At 45.5% G+C, this 15,022-nt stretch overlaps 1 protein-coding gene across 4 annotated transcripts in view; it reads left to right on the top strand.

Annotated features, from left to right (window-relative positions):
- USP31 (ubiquitin specific peptidase 31) overlaps nucleotides 1-15,022 on the top strand; it is a 128,466-nt gene that overhangs the window by 91,378 nt on the left and 22,066 nt on the right. For 2 of the 4 annotated variants that reach the window (XR_013760747.1, XR_013760748.1), the window contains one exon: nucleotides 11,805-14,583. The exons of the other annotated variants lie outside the window; for them this stretch is intronic. The gene's annotated coding sequence lies outside the window, so the exon portion shown is untranslated. Of the gene's footprint in view, nucleotides 1-11,804; nucleotides 14,584-15,022 lie in introns of those variants that run through there. 4 annotated transcript variants of the gene reach the window in all.

The raw sequence follows: 15,022 nt of genomic DNA, 5'->3' as shown, positions 1-15,022 counted from the left end.
CAGGTTACAAAGAAATCCCTAACAAATTTTCCAGATTAATGTTTTAAAAATGGTATTTCCTGATCACATTACACATTAATAGCAAGAGTATGCCTAAATTAAGATAAATAATAGCTACTTGGAAATTAAACAACATAAAAAATAACTTCTATCAAAGTGAAAAATCAATGCTTCTAGGGGGGTAGATGAGGCATTTAAGACAATGGAACTACTATATAAAAATACCTGCGGGGGTATGGTAGCATTATTTTTAACAAAATCCATACTCTAAGCTGTTATTACTAAAAATAAATATGCTCAAATGTCTAAATATGAAGAATAATGAAGAACTCAAAATAAGTAGAAAATGAACAGCAAAATAAAAGTAGTGAGAGGAAGCAATTAATACAGATAAGAGCATATATTAATCACAAAGCAAGAAGTCAGTAAGATTGATTAGTCAGATCAAGACCCAGAACTTTAAGTTGGTAAAATAAAATAGAAAATCTCTGGAAAGTTCGATTCTCCCTAAAACAGGAGAAAACACAGAAATTTGGTGTAGAGTATAAGGAAAGAGCAGGATAAATTGATCCAACCCTTGTGGTAGGTGGTTTGACACAACTGTCAAGATGTGACATGAGCATACCTTGAAAATTCCATGAATTCCTAATGTTAAATTGAACCAAATGAGGTTCTCAAATGTGAAGAGTCATGAAACAATATTACTTATTTTTTGTACGAGGTTTTGGTTCTTAGACCTGCTGAACAGGGTGTGAAGCGAAAGCCCTTCTCCAACAGACTTTGGGGTAGAAGACATCTCAGTCATTCTGGTCCTGCAAGATAGGTCACATGACCTGGTCTCCCTGATCCTATAAATCCTCTGCAAAGGGGATATATCTCTGTTATCTCACTTCCGTTCCCTCTTCCTCTTCCAGAAATTTCTCCTGGATTGTTCTCATGCTCAGAAAGACGAAATCACCCTCAGGATCCCTCCAAACTATAAGGGTGGTCCCAGCAATGCCTTGTCCACCCACCAAGTCATCTCTGGTCTCTGAAGTCTTCAGAGAAGCCCCTGGGGTCAGTTTGCTCCTTCTCACACTGTAAGGCAGGTTCCTTTCTGAGCTCCGGAACAAGCTCCCTTCTCTTCTGCCATTTTTCGCTAGGCTTGGAAGCCTGAGGATCATTTTGAGCTGTAGGCCTTAGTCTGTCCTATCAGCTCCATCTCCAGTGGGAGAATTTCTTCTTTATTGTCCAGGATCCTTGGATGCGAAGGACAAATGCATTCAGGCTCCTTGTCTAGAGTAAACCTTGGCCATTGGCATTGATGGCCCAAGATGAATGACAGGCTATTCACTTGTGCATATTCACATTTATTCATTTACTCATTCATTTACTCAAAAATATTTCTCTGCCCACCTACTCGGTGCTGGACGATTTGCTAGACGCTGGGGATTCAGCAGTGAATCAGAGAAAAACCCTTGCCCTCTTGGAGCTAACATTTTGGAAGTGGAGAGAAACAATAAACCAAATAAATAGGCCAACTAAAGTCCATGTCAGCAGTAAGATCGGTGGAGAAAAAAATAAAACAGAAATGGGGGCTAGGGACTGAGGGCAGCTGCGGTTTTAGAGGCAGCCATTCAAGAGCTCACTGCCAGATGACCTTCGAATGAAGGTGGGAAGGTGAGCAAGGGAGCCGCGTGGGTTTCTGGGGAAAGACAAATTCCAGGTAGAGGGCGTGACAAGTGAAAAGTCCTGAAGAGGAAGCATGTGAAGAACTTTCGAGGAAACAGCAAGGAGATCAGGACGATGGAGCCAAGTGACAGGAGCTGAGGACTGCACGGTGGAGGGCGTTGCTGGACGGACGTTGGCGGTTGCCTGGGTGAACTGGCAGCTACTGAAGGATGCTGGGAGGGAGGGTGGGGATGCTTGTCTGGATGCTGTGCTGGGAACAGACCATGATGCAGCTCAGTCGGTTAAGAGGCGTCTGTTGTAAGCTGGGTGAGAGGTGGTGGTGCTTGACCCTGCGGGACCTCATGGAGGTGATGAGAGTGACTGGGCTCTGGGGATACTGCAGGTGGCATTGTGGAGAGGGGGGTCTGGAGAGAAAGAGGAATCAGCAATGGCTCCAACACCAGCTTTTTGTTGTTGTTTTTGTACAGGGGATCGAACTCAGGGGCACTCGACCACTGAGCCACATCCCCAGCCCTATTTTGTATTTTAGTTAGAGACAGGGTCTCACTGAGTTGCTTAGGGCCTCGTGTATGCTGAGGCTGGCTTTGAACTCATGGTCCTCCTGCTTCAGCCTCCTGAGCTGCTGGGATTACAGGCGTGTGCCACCACACCCGGCTCCAACACCAGCTTTGAATCTCCAGAATCGCAAGGCAGTCCGATCTCTCAGAACTCATCTTTGATCCACCTCCTTCCTCTCAGAGGACCTGCATGAGATCCCCTTCTGCAGGCTGTTCCCTAGAACTCAGTGATTCTCTTTTCAGAGGGCTCTGCTTCCCATGCTTGGACCTGGGGGAAAATATAATAAAAAGGAGGAGAGGAGAAGTGAGCCTCAGCTCATCTGAATTCTGCCTCAGTCTCCTTGCTCTGTTCAGTGACAGCGAAAAAAACAATCCTGTGTAACCTGTTCAATGAAAAGCAATATTTAATTAGGGCTGAGAGAGTTAGACAAGCAAACAATTAAATGTTCTATTACGATCAGTTGTGAGCCATTTAAGCTTCAGTCCAATAAAGAATCATTATAAAGTTCTCATAGAAATGGAAATAAAAATAGTGCTGCTTTGTGGTGCATTTCCACGTCCTTGGGCTGTGAGGATCTAAAGGCAGTTTGACTGTGGCAGATGAAGGCTCCCAGCCCCAAGGGGATTTAGCAGAAGCCGGAAGGAGGTGCAAGACAGGCGCATCCATTAGGTGTCTGGGGACAGAGGGGTAAGGGCAGGAGAGGAGCTGTGTGCTGAGCCGGTTTGCACCAGTGCAACAGGGACTTTTTCATCTTATTTTTAGAGAAGCAACATGAGTATTCTGCCTGGGAGGGAGAAGCAGCTTAAAAGAAATTCCTGAATGTCTTGTGAGATGTTGGATTATAGAATAAATATGTCTAATAAAATCCCCCTGGTTCCTCAGCTTTGAGGATTTGGAAATAACTTCAGACTGTTCAGGAAGGTATTGCTCTGCTGCAGCTGGAAAAATACCTGCTGAGGGCTTTGAGATGAAGATATCATCCATCTCAGAGTCCCTGCAGCCAGGACTCCTGCCCAGGCCAGCGGGGACGTGCGGGTTCAAACTCAGGCTGCCTCTTCCTTGTTTCTTCTCAGCATCCCTCCTCCACTCCAGGAGCCCCAGTCTCCTCTTTGGAACAGCCAGGGTGTCACAGGAATAGAGTTTAGATAAAGTCCTGGTATAAGTCAGTTCTTTGGGGTTGCAAGTGACAGAAAACTCACTCAAACTGGTCCAAATAAAATGAGAAACCTGTGACTCATGTAACTGAAAAAGTTCAGGACTAGATCTAGCCTCAGGCATGACTGGATCAAAGTGCTGATATTATGTCCACAGGAATCCATCTTCCTCACCTTGACTCTGCATTGGCATCACTCCTGGCTGTAGTCTCCACTGTGGTGGCCACGTGGCTTCCAGAGGCACTGTATGATACTTCATCCTTTCAACAGTGGTGATGAAAAATTTGCTTCTCTTTCCTAACGGCTCTGTTCACGCACAGCTTGTAATGTGCACATTCTCAATCCGATTTCAGTGGCTGGAGAGGTGGAACATTTTGATTGACCAGACTAGGGTCACATCCTTATCCCTGGATCTGAGGTGGGCTTAACCCCTACATAAAATACGGAGTGAATGGGAAAGGGTACTGGTAACCAAAGTGGTAAGTGCTTGTCATTGACAGTATCTGATTACCCCTAGTTCTTGCCTCTTGATTTTCAGTCATGGTCAAAGTCTTGTTTGAGACCAGTTATGAACCAGGGAGGAGCATTCGTGAAATGAGGAGCAAAGTGTCTGTCTCAGGTCCCCAGGCCCAGACCTCAGGAAGAGACCCCTGTTTCCAGTGTGTCAGTCTTTGCCTTCCCTCAGCACTGTGCTACTTAGAGTGTGGTTGGCAACCTTATTCTCTCAAGGGCCATATATTAAAATTTTCAATACGGATGATCCTTGCCTTGTAATGGTTTGACTCAACAAATTCTCAACTGAGGGATTTTCAATATTGCAAAAACAATACTTATTTGGTAGAAACCTTGTTTCGGATTTTGAATTTTGATCTTTTCCAGGCTAGCATGTGTGGTGGGATCTTTCCTCATGATGCTGAGCAGTGACAGCTGGCCACAGGTCCCAGTCAGCAACGGGGTCGTAAGGGTGAACAACTGGTGCTCTTCAGGAGACTTGCAAGGCTGGGGAGTTCGCAGACTAGGTGCATAAGTCCATTTTCAATTTATATTTCCAATTGACAAGACTGCTGAGGACCATCTGTATTAGTCGGCCTGATCTCTGCCCCAATACTTAACCCTGCCATTGTGGTTAAGAAACCAACCATAGACACTAAGTAAAGAAGCAGGCATGGTTGAGTTCCAATAAAACTTTATTTATAAACACAAGCCTCAGGCCAGGACTGGCCCCCCAACTTGCTGAATTCTGTGGCAGGGTGGGCTTCTTGGGATGCTGCATTGGTGTCAGAGGGCAAAGGGTTTGTGGCGGGGGGTGGGTGGGTAAGATGTGTGAAAAGGAAAATGAGAAGAGACAGGATTGGGCTGGAGGGGCTGTGAGACCACACTGCAGACCTCACAAGGTCCCTGCCAACCCTTGGGGGCATTCTGGAGCAAAGGTACCCATTGAGGGAGGCCTGCAGTGGGCAGTAATGGTCAGACCCTGGCACACTACCTTGCTTAGTCCTTAGCCAGGGCCACCCAAAGAGAAGTTTATGCAATAGCTGAGGACGCTGAAGGGGCTGCTGGGTGGAGGCCGTTGGTCATTCACACTCCTTACCACTGGGTGGCGCATTCTCTCTGAGGGTGGTTGGAGTGGCACATCTCCATTCCTCCTCAAGAGCAAGGATCAACTCAGAGGGAAGGGGCCAGGGAGAAAGACTGGCTTGCTTTGGAGTAAGTACTTCCACCTGCCTCTAGAACAGGCCAAAAGTGTTCGATTTGTCCCTTTCTGTAAATAATCAGTGTGATTTAGCCTAGTGCATCTTTGTCTTGTGAGCAGGTAGCATTCAGCATCTGAACAAGAAGTCAGAGGCTCTGGGTCCTGCCCGAACTCATCATGGCTGCCATGTTTGAAGTTGGTCAAACTGTTCTTGTTCCCTTTTATTTTTAATTGGCAAACTTCTGATTATTGTTTGGCTTCCTACGTGGTTTCTCTATAGCAGAGAATGTACTGCTCTTCTCACTGAGAATGAAGATTTTGGAATTTAGACCTTACTTACCAGCCTTCACTTCATGTGAGTCTACGTCAGAGAAATGAGTCTGGGTAAGATTCCTACCAGATCAATGGAGAGCTGGGCTGGAACCCTGGGAGATCCATCAAAGCAAAGGGCCACCAGTAAGTAATTTTGGAACTGAGTATTGGAACTCAGGAATGTTGGCTTTCTTAGAAACCTCCTGATCTTGCCAAACTCTTCCTTCTGCACCTGTAAGAGGAAGGTTTTCAGGTGGATGACCACCACTAAGTCTTTTTTTTGCTTACATTTTATTCAGTTATCTTTTTAATTGACACATAACAATTGTATTTATTTATGGGGTGCCATGTGATGTTTTGATACATATATACATTAGGTCATGTTCAAATCACAGTAAGCATGTCTGTCTCCTCAAACATCGTTTCCTTATGGTGAGAACATTCAGCATTTATAGTCTGATTTTGACCATTGTGAAAACAAAGATTCAGGAAATGTTAAGTAACTTTATGATATTTGCCAGTAAATGGATGGAACTGGAGACAATTATACTAAGTGCAGTAAGTCAGTCCCCAAAAGCCAAAGATTGAATGTTTTCTCTGATGTGTAGATATAACCCAAAATAAGGGAGGAGATTAAAAAAAGAAGAAGAAGAATAGAAGACAGATCAGGGAAATAAGGGAAAGGGAGGAAGGATGGGGTCGGGAAAGACAGTGGAGTGAATCTGACCTCATTTCCTGTGTACATACCTGGATATACCACAGTGAACCTGACCATCATGTACATCCACAAGACACTAATTATTTTTTTAAAATAAGTAAATAGCAGAAAGATCAGTAGAGGGAAGGAAACAGGGGGAAGGAGCAGGGAAGCGGAAGGGGAAGTACTAGGACTAAATTAGAACAAAGTGTATTCCATGCCTTTATAATTATGTTGAAATAAATCTTATTGTCCTGTTTAACTCTAAAGAACCAATAATAAAAGAGAAATGCTAAGTAACTTGCCTAAGGTCACACAGATGGCAAACTAAACCAGAATTCAAAAACTAGATGAGTCTGTCACAAAGCTTGGGCTCTTTCTTCTTCTTGTCATCTCTTTGGTAGTACAGAGTATTTTGGTTATATAGCCAGAAAAGCAATATTTCCCCCGAGACTAGTGTTATTCCAACAGCTAGTATTAAATTCTGCTTTGAAGTGGCTTAGGATTTCCTTAGGATGTCTGTGTCTACAAACAGCAGGGAGGCTGATACCATTGTGAAAATCCAGGGTACAGGGGAATCCCCTGGAGTGGAGGAACTTAGGTTAGCATGGAGCAGACCTCGGTGCCTAGGTCTAAGATAGTCATCACGTGTGGAAAAGATCCCTCCAGAAACTTTGTTGTGAACAGGAAGCCCACCTTCCAGTTCTTTGCACACATACAATAACCAGACAGGCTGTTGGTGATGAAAATTTGCCATATCTGTTCAAAGAGCAGACAAAAGGCACCAATCACCAGGTATCTGAGAGAACAGACCAAGTCGCAAGCAGATTTATTGTTTTGTTTTGCCCCGAAGGAGGGGGATTCAAAACATCTGACAGCATTTTAATAGAGGAAGCACTCATTTGAAAATTCCATTTCTAGTCTTTCTTATCATCTGGGGCCTGTGCCGCAGCTGCCTTCTGGATATGAAGCCTGGATCTCCACTCGCTGGAGCCCCTTGGCTAGCTGCCTTTCTTGTTCACTAGTTGTCTCTTGATTCTTCTTGTGTTTGTGACCCTCTGTTTTGAGGAACAGAGCAAGTTGGGATTTACAGAGGACAGTGGGTGTCTTCCCCGGTAGGATGGATCCCAGGTACCAATCTGCAGAATGGACGACCTGGAGTTCCAGGAGTCCTCAGAGCATATGCAGTGTGGGGGCATGACGTGAATCAGGGGCTGCAGGAGGCCACATGGGATGGAACCTTCTGGAGGAGTGAGGGTTGATACTACCAGAGCTGCAGAATTTCCCATGATCCAGTTAGGCAAGGATGATTGACTGTTGGTCTATGGGCAGCTCCGAGGTGGAAGAACGAGTGAACATGTGTGTCAGGCCTGTGTGCGGAGGTGCTGTTTCTGGGTGGTCTCTGGGTGAAAGAGATGCGTGACGAGGATGAGTTGCATTGAATGGCAGCAGAGGGGATGCAGAATTGGGTCTGTGACTGTGGGCCTTGAATGCAGGGTGTGTAAGATGGCGGGTCACACTAGAATGAATGTGCTTAATTTTTATCACGTAGCCCTTTTATCATCATATTATTTCAGTTTAATTGAGAGTGACTGTCCCTCCTCCAGGATCGGTCACCGGGGTTCGACACAGACTGCAGAAGTAAGCGCTGTCCACCCTGGTTTCACACGGTGTGGGGTCTCATCTCCAGGTCCTGGTTTGCCTGACTGTCTGTCTAGTTGTCTAGCTAGCGATCGAGTGGTCAGATTTCAAGCTGTCTTGTTGATTTCCTCTCTTTTCCAAGCCTCATTTTTGCTTGTTCCATGGAGTCATTAAACCCTAGTTCTCTTTGTAGCTCAGTGCTGCAGAATTCTTCTTTTTTTTTTTTTTAAATTTAAATGAGTTTAAATCATCTCAGAATATTAGATTACCCTCTCCCTTGGGTTGGATATTTGTAGGAATGGAAGTAAACTGAACATTTAGCAGGCATCTTTTCTTCTCCTCTTAATTGAATGGAGCCTGGCTGCTAGGAGGATGGGTATTCTGCCCCAGGGTCTCCTGAGCATGCAGAACCGGGCTCCTAATGACCTAGAAACACCAGAGGCCAGGCCAGGGCAAAGGTGCCTCAGCATGGAGAATCAGAACCTCCGCTTGTGGGTAAAGCTCCATTTAAGGCTCTCCTGAGTCTGTGATGGCCAAGTCCCTTCTTAATTGGCAGCCCATCTGTCTCCTAGAGGGACTCCGAGAGACCTCATACCGGCATTAGATGACTTAGTATTTTGCAAATGAGTTATGATCTATGATGAACAGAAGACCTGCCTTTCAGATGACCTGTCAGAGTAAGCCTGACCTGAGACTGGAGTCCACAGGGGCGGACCCCATCCTCCATGTCCTCAGGGTTAGCCGAGGCCAGAAGGACCAAAATAACACAGGGGGCCGTCCTTATCAGCACTTGCTGCAAGCCCCCATAGTGTGGATTTGCCAGCTGTGCCCCTCTGGGGAGACAGCCCCACGGCCACACAGTTTGGCAAGACAAGAGCTCCTTCTAGAAGAAAACATGACCCTTTGTCGCAGTAGCTTCAGCCTTGTGCTAGGGAGTGTGGCCTGGGGCAGAGGGTGCAGCCCCCACAGGCCCCTTGGCGAGGCGCTTTTGTGCGTCATGAAGTGATTGCTCTTCATTCTTTTTTGACAACTGAGCAAGACTCTCCAAGTGCTGGTTCTTCCCACCACCAGAGAAAGAAAGCTCTCCCTTCTCTGTTGTGTCTTCCTCGTGTCCTTACATCACAGTCATTCTGCTGCGATGTGAATATCGTTGGTCCCGTTTTAGCAAGGAGGACGTTGGGGCTCAGGAAGAGCGGTTTCCCAAGGCTGCGCAGCTTAGAAGTGATCAGACTGGGACCATCAGAGCTCGGGTGTGCCCGTCCAGAGCCCACAGTTCTCAGCTACGTTTCCCTGTGAAGTCATTGGAGAGGTTCTGGTTTTGTATGGACTGTGGTTCTGTGCAGCAACAGCTGCTTGCCAAGCTCTGTGATAAATGCAAGAGGAACGTCTTGTTCGATAGGATATTGACAAGTCACGTCACTCAGCTCCCCTCTCCATTTCTGTTTCTCCATGAGAAGTAGCTGAGGGAGAAGGACAGTCCTGACGTGGGATCTCCCCTTAGGCTGGCTGCTGATTCGCTGTGTAATGCCCGGAACAAATCACTTGACGTGGGGTTTATTTGGGACTTCCCTAGTTTTAGCACTGAATGTCCTGGGAGACCCCTTTGTCCCAAGCAGATTTCTGGACTATGGTTACCCCTCACATGATCCTCACATTTCACAGAAAATGGGGGTCAGCATATTTTCCTTCCTTTCTCTCTTTGTAAAAAGCTTATACATGTTGATTGCTGAAAACAGATAACCAAAAAGCATGATGCTAAAATGCTGATAAGGATAAGAGGCTCAATTACAGTCTTAAACACAAATCAAAACACTATCATTTTCACCTTTCATATTGGAAAAGAAAAAGAAAATATTGAGAATGCTTAGTTTTCAGCTGGAAAGGAAGGTGATGTGGGGGTATGTACCCTTTCATTTTCTGTTCTGGGAATACAAATTGGTGCAACCTTTTAGAAAGTCCATTTGGCATATCCATTAACATTTGAGTGTGAACATCATTTATCCTACCAGATCAATTTCTAAGAATGTGTCCTATAGAAATATTTCTGTGGAGCCATGTGTGGTGGCACATGCCTATAATCCCAGTGGCTCGGGAGGCTGAGGCAGGAGGATTGCAAATTGAAAGCCAGCCTCAGCAAAAGTGAGGCACTAAGCAACTCAGTGAGACCCTGTCTCTAAATAAAATACAAAATAGGGCTGGGGATGTGGCTTGGTGGTTGAGGGCCCCCTTTTTTTTTAACCAAAAAAAAAAGAAATATTTGCATGGGTCTATGAAGATATGTATGAAGGAATGTTCAAAAACAGACTTTTCATTATAAAAAAAATGGAACTAATCTAGGAATCCACCAATTGGGGTGAACAGTGGAACAATTCCATATGGTGGGCATTTGGGTATCCTTTTTCTGTTATTCCTGTAGAAAGGGGTTCTCAAACTTTGGTGTACATCCCAGTCACCTGGAGGGCTTGTTCAAACAGATGGCAGGTCCTCATCTCCAGAGCTTCTGTTTTAGTAGGTCTGGGATGGAGCCCAAGAATTTGCATTTCTAATAAGCTCCCAGGTGACGCTGCTGGTCCCAGGACCACACTTTGAAAAAACATTGTTATACAGAAAAACGAGAAGACCTTTCTAAAGTGTGATCTAGTCCAGATCTGGGAGCAGTGCATTAGAGACAGAGTCCTGGGCAAAAGTCCAGGAGTGGGCAGAGAGACCCTCTGATTTACCCTCCACTGGCCCAGAGCTCCCGCCTTATCACTTAGAGAGCGAGCCAAGTGAAATCCGGCTGGGTGACTCAGCAAATGTTAAAAAAGAGCGATTCTTACAGAGCAAGTCTCAGGTGTGGCAGAAGGAGGAAGTGGCTTGTGGTGTCCCTCTCCAGTAAAGGTACAGGAGGAGGAGGGAGGGCCGGCTGGGGGACTTCTGCCAGCTGTGTTTGTTGGTGTCTCTGCTCCTCCCTGGGAAGCTGGCATTCTGGTTTCGGGGACAACATCAGATGCTCAGGGACTAAAGGAGCAGGTGTTCCTAGGAACTGAGCCCTGCAAACAAATTAACAGGTGTTGATTGCCGCCGGGCAGAGGTGTGTTGCATGTGGATCTTGTTTTCTGCCTCCTTCTCCTGTTCGGTCCCAGGCTAACAGCCCCATATCCCTTTCTCCAGTCACAGCCTCTCTTGAGATCTTCCCATTGCATCCTATGGCTTAATTTGGGACGTCTCCCCAGGCTCACGGTTCTGCCCCATCTTCCCCCGCCATGACTGTGGTTTCCACTGTGAGGGGGAAGAGGACAATGTAGTGCCCTCTTGGGAGTCCCCAAGATCTCCATCATCACCTCCACCTTTGCTAGAATTTTCTTCCATGTCCTAGATAAGATCAAGGAAGGGAAAGGAAATAATAATTGCTGTTGCTGCGCAACTTCTCAGCCACCAATCCGAGCTTTGCTCTCTTTCGGCCACATGAGCCATCTTTTGTGTCTCCCCTCTGTTCAGGCTGACTTTTAAAATGACATACCTTCTCCTGCATGTTCTATGCACCACCTGGAAAGGGCATGTTGGTAGGCACTCACTACTGATCGTCTTATTCTCTCTCTCTCTCTTTCCCCCCATCCCCGGGATTGAACCCAGGGGGCACTTGACCCCTGAGCCACATCCCTAGCCTATTTTATTTTTTTTTATTTTGAGACAAGGTCTCACTAAGTTGCTTAGGGCCTTACTAAGTTACTGAGGCTACCCTTGAACTTGTGATCCTCCTACCTCAGCCTCCCAAGCTACTGGGATTACAGGCATGTGCTGCTGCACCTAACTTTGTGGTCTTATTCTTGAACAATTTTGATTCGTTCATTGCATTTTGTGTCATTCTGGATTTGACTTTTCTGGCTATTGAATTTGCTGCTCATTCTCCCATGCATCTCTTTTCCTCAGCCTTCAGATTTGAACCAACTTTCTTCAGCCTTCAGATTTGTACCAACTTGGCTGCACTCAGAAATGATGTGAATTCTCCACCCAAAATACCCTTTCCTAAGTTACCATGGGCAGTTCCTAATCTTGGTTCTCTCTAGTAACCTTTACCTGACTCTTCCTGTTCCAGCACCACACCTACAGGCAGAACAACCTTCAAGGAAAAGACTTGGGATCTCTTCTAGAGGAATTCCTGTCCCGAACCAGAGAAGAGAAATATGAACTCGGAAGTAAACCTGGAAGTAAATGACCCCCATGGATGAAGGTCAGAACTGTAGACTAAAACCAAATCAACCGTATTGCTCACAGGACGTCTTAGAGCCATGAGCTGACTAGGTGTTACAAGGTGCCAGTCACTTGATGAAACTCTGATGCTCCTGGCTGGCGGTGCGTCTGCTGTCCATGGTGCTAAATTCCCCCAGGAGAGGAACAGGAATGGGTCCGTAAGAAGGCGCATATGAACAACTGTGCTGTGAGCCCAAGTCCTCATCAAGAAGCCACACACTACTAAATTAGGGTCCAGTTAAGCTGTAGTTATTTGAGGTCATCTGTTTGGACTTGTCACCCCTGATCACAGAGAAAGGAAATATTGAATCTTGGGCTGGGCATTGTGCTCCCCGCTCAAGCTGTATAACTTATTTTAATCTTTAGAATACTTAGGTAAGTATTAGATCTTCATTTTACTGATAAGGAAATAGAGGCTCAGGAAAGTTGCTCATACTTTGGTCAAACTCATGCAGCGATTAAGTGGTGGAGCCAGGGCTTACTCCACAGACGCTCCCATTCCCAAAGCTGGCACTGGTGCCTTTAGATCCACAGGACCCAGTGCCAGTGACTCTTTGTTAGGCACTTACTCAAGAACTGTTGACACCCCAAATGAAATTAATGTGTACTTACTAAGAATAATAATGATAAGAACTGTCAATACTTGCTTAGGTTACCAGATTGCATGTTCTTGCACTGGGACATTTCAAATTTCAAACCTTTGAGACTCCGAAACCACTTCACAAGCTTGCATTGTCTTCAGAACAACACACACCACGCCCACACAAAAGAGCAATCTTCATTTACTTTTTCATTTATAGGAGAGGGATGTGATTGTAAGCAAGACTTTCAAATGAAAGTGGACTGTTTCATTTTAATTGACCTTTGATTCCCAATTCACTATCTCCCTCCCTGCCCGCCTGGCCTCCTCCGTCCCTTGCTGGGCTCTGCGATTCATCAGCGCCTGAGGCTCAGCAGCTGTAATTGGTTTGTAACTTCCTGGAATGTCAAAGCCAAGATGGAAATTTTACGTATCACTCCACCAATTCCATCCTGGCTTTAATAATAAGTTGGCAGAAGGGAAGGCAGATTTACAGCGGGAGAGAAATGTAATCAAATTTGGAGGTGAAATGCAATAAGTACAAATGCTAGTTTTCATTTGGAAGCTCCTTAGATAAATGTGATTTCACTCAGCTCCCCAGCCAAATCCTTTGTTACTTCCCTGGGAACAGCAGAAGGCCTTGGTACAATAATAACTCTTAAAGGGAGCGTCTGTATCCGGGGTTCCCCACCCTGGCTCTGGCAAGTGACCCTGGCGACTGGGAGGTGCTGGTAGGAGGTCCTAAAAGGTCAGCCGGGAGGATAGGGTTTAATTGGGAGCCTCTGATATGCTGAAGATCAGAGGGAAAAGCACCATATTAAGTACTTTGCATGTCTTATCTATTTCAGGTTCATAGCAATGGTGTAAGGTGATATTCTTTCCATTTCATAGAGGAATAAAGTCAGGCTTAGGGAGAGGATTTTCGACAATAGCAGAGTGGGGTTCTGTTAGTCTCTGGAGCCTTTCTTTTTATCTTCTCTTGCAGAAATAACAACAGTTAATGTTTCTTACAGGAATACGTAACAGTTAATGTTTCTTGAATATTGATGTGCTAGGCTCTTCTCAAGAACTTTCACAACATCTCTGTGTGGTAAAGGGCGTTGTCCTATTTTTATCTCCATGAATCAGTTGAGAATGCCTTCTCAAGATTGATCTTCTGATACAAGTCAGTGAGAGCCATGTGAAAAGATGTCCAACATCATTAGCTGATGGGGAAATGCAAATTAAACCACATTGAGATTCCATCCCACATCCATTGGCAGGGTGAAAACATTTTTAAAAAGTGACACCAAATAATGGGAAGGATGTTGAGGACCAGGATGGCTCAGTCGTCGGTGGCAATGGAGAACAATATACCACTCTCAAAAATGGATGGCAGTTTCTTATAGAATTAAACACGTGCTTACCATACAACTCAGCAAGTGCATTCTTGGGTATTTGTCCCAAGAGTTCATACAAAAGCCTGCACATGAGTGTTCACAGCAGCTTCATACATAACAGCCCATAATTAGAAACAATTCAAATGGCCTTTGAGGGTGAGTGGTTATCCAAACTGTGGAGCATCAATACTATGAATTCGGGGTCAGCAATAAAAAGGAACAAGCTATAGGTACGTGCAGCCACTTAGATGGATCTCAAGGGAATTGTGCTGAGTGAAAACAAGCCAGTCCCCAAAGGTTACATACTATGTAGTTCTATTTGTACAACATTCTTGAAATGGCAAAATTCTGGAAATGGAGGGAGACGCCACTGTAATGGCTGTAGGTTGGAGAACGGAGGAGGGAGGTCATTGGCTGTGGCTACAAAAGGACCTCACAAGGCTGGTGGCGGCGATGGATCTTGACTGTGGTGGTGGCGACATAAGTCTATGCATGTCGTAGATTTGAAAAAAACTATCCACACACCAGCACACATAAAACTGGTGAAATCCACTAAGGTTGGTGGATTATATCCATGTCATCCAGGGTGGTTGTATGGAATTGTACTATATTCATGCAAGATTAAAGTTATCATTGGGAAAAATTGGGTAAAGCAATCTGTGATCTCTGTTGTTTTCTTTTAAAACTGCCTGTGAAACTATAACTATCTTTAAAAAGATTTTTTGAATGTTGGTGAGGGAAGTGGATGAAGGAAGGTGAAAGCACTTGCCCAAGTTGGGTGACCGGACTTCAAAGTCTGGAACTCACAACCTGGCTCCATGCTGCTCTACTGCTGGATGGGAAACCGTTGGGACCTCTGCTTCTGGAACTTGCCCTTCCTCTCTCCCCATGGCTCCCGTGATGTTCAATAAGGGGGACTTGAACCCAAGATGGCAAGGCCACACTCCCACCCACACTCCGGGTGGACCTGTGAGTGCCGAGTGCCGTACCCACCAGCCCCACAAGGTGGAGGGGGCATCCAGGAGACCTGTGAGCCTTGCCGGGCCAGAGTCCTTTTAGAGAAAATATCATGAATACTGAGGAGAGAGACTCTTTAGTTTTGAA

Source organism: Sciurus vulgaris (genome assembly GCF_902686455.1).
Source record: "Sciurus vulgaris genome assembly, chromosome: 18".
NCBI classification, from domain to species: Eukaryota; Metazoa; Chordata; class Mammalia; order Rodentia; family Sciuridae; genus Sciurus; species Sciurus vulgaris.
Note: the sequence above shows the minus strand (reverse complement) of the source record. Positions and strands in the feature narration are given on the sequence as shown.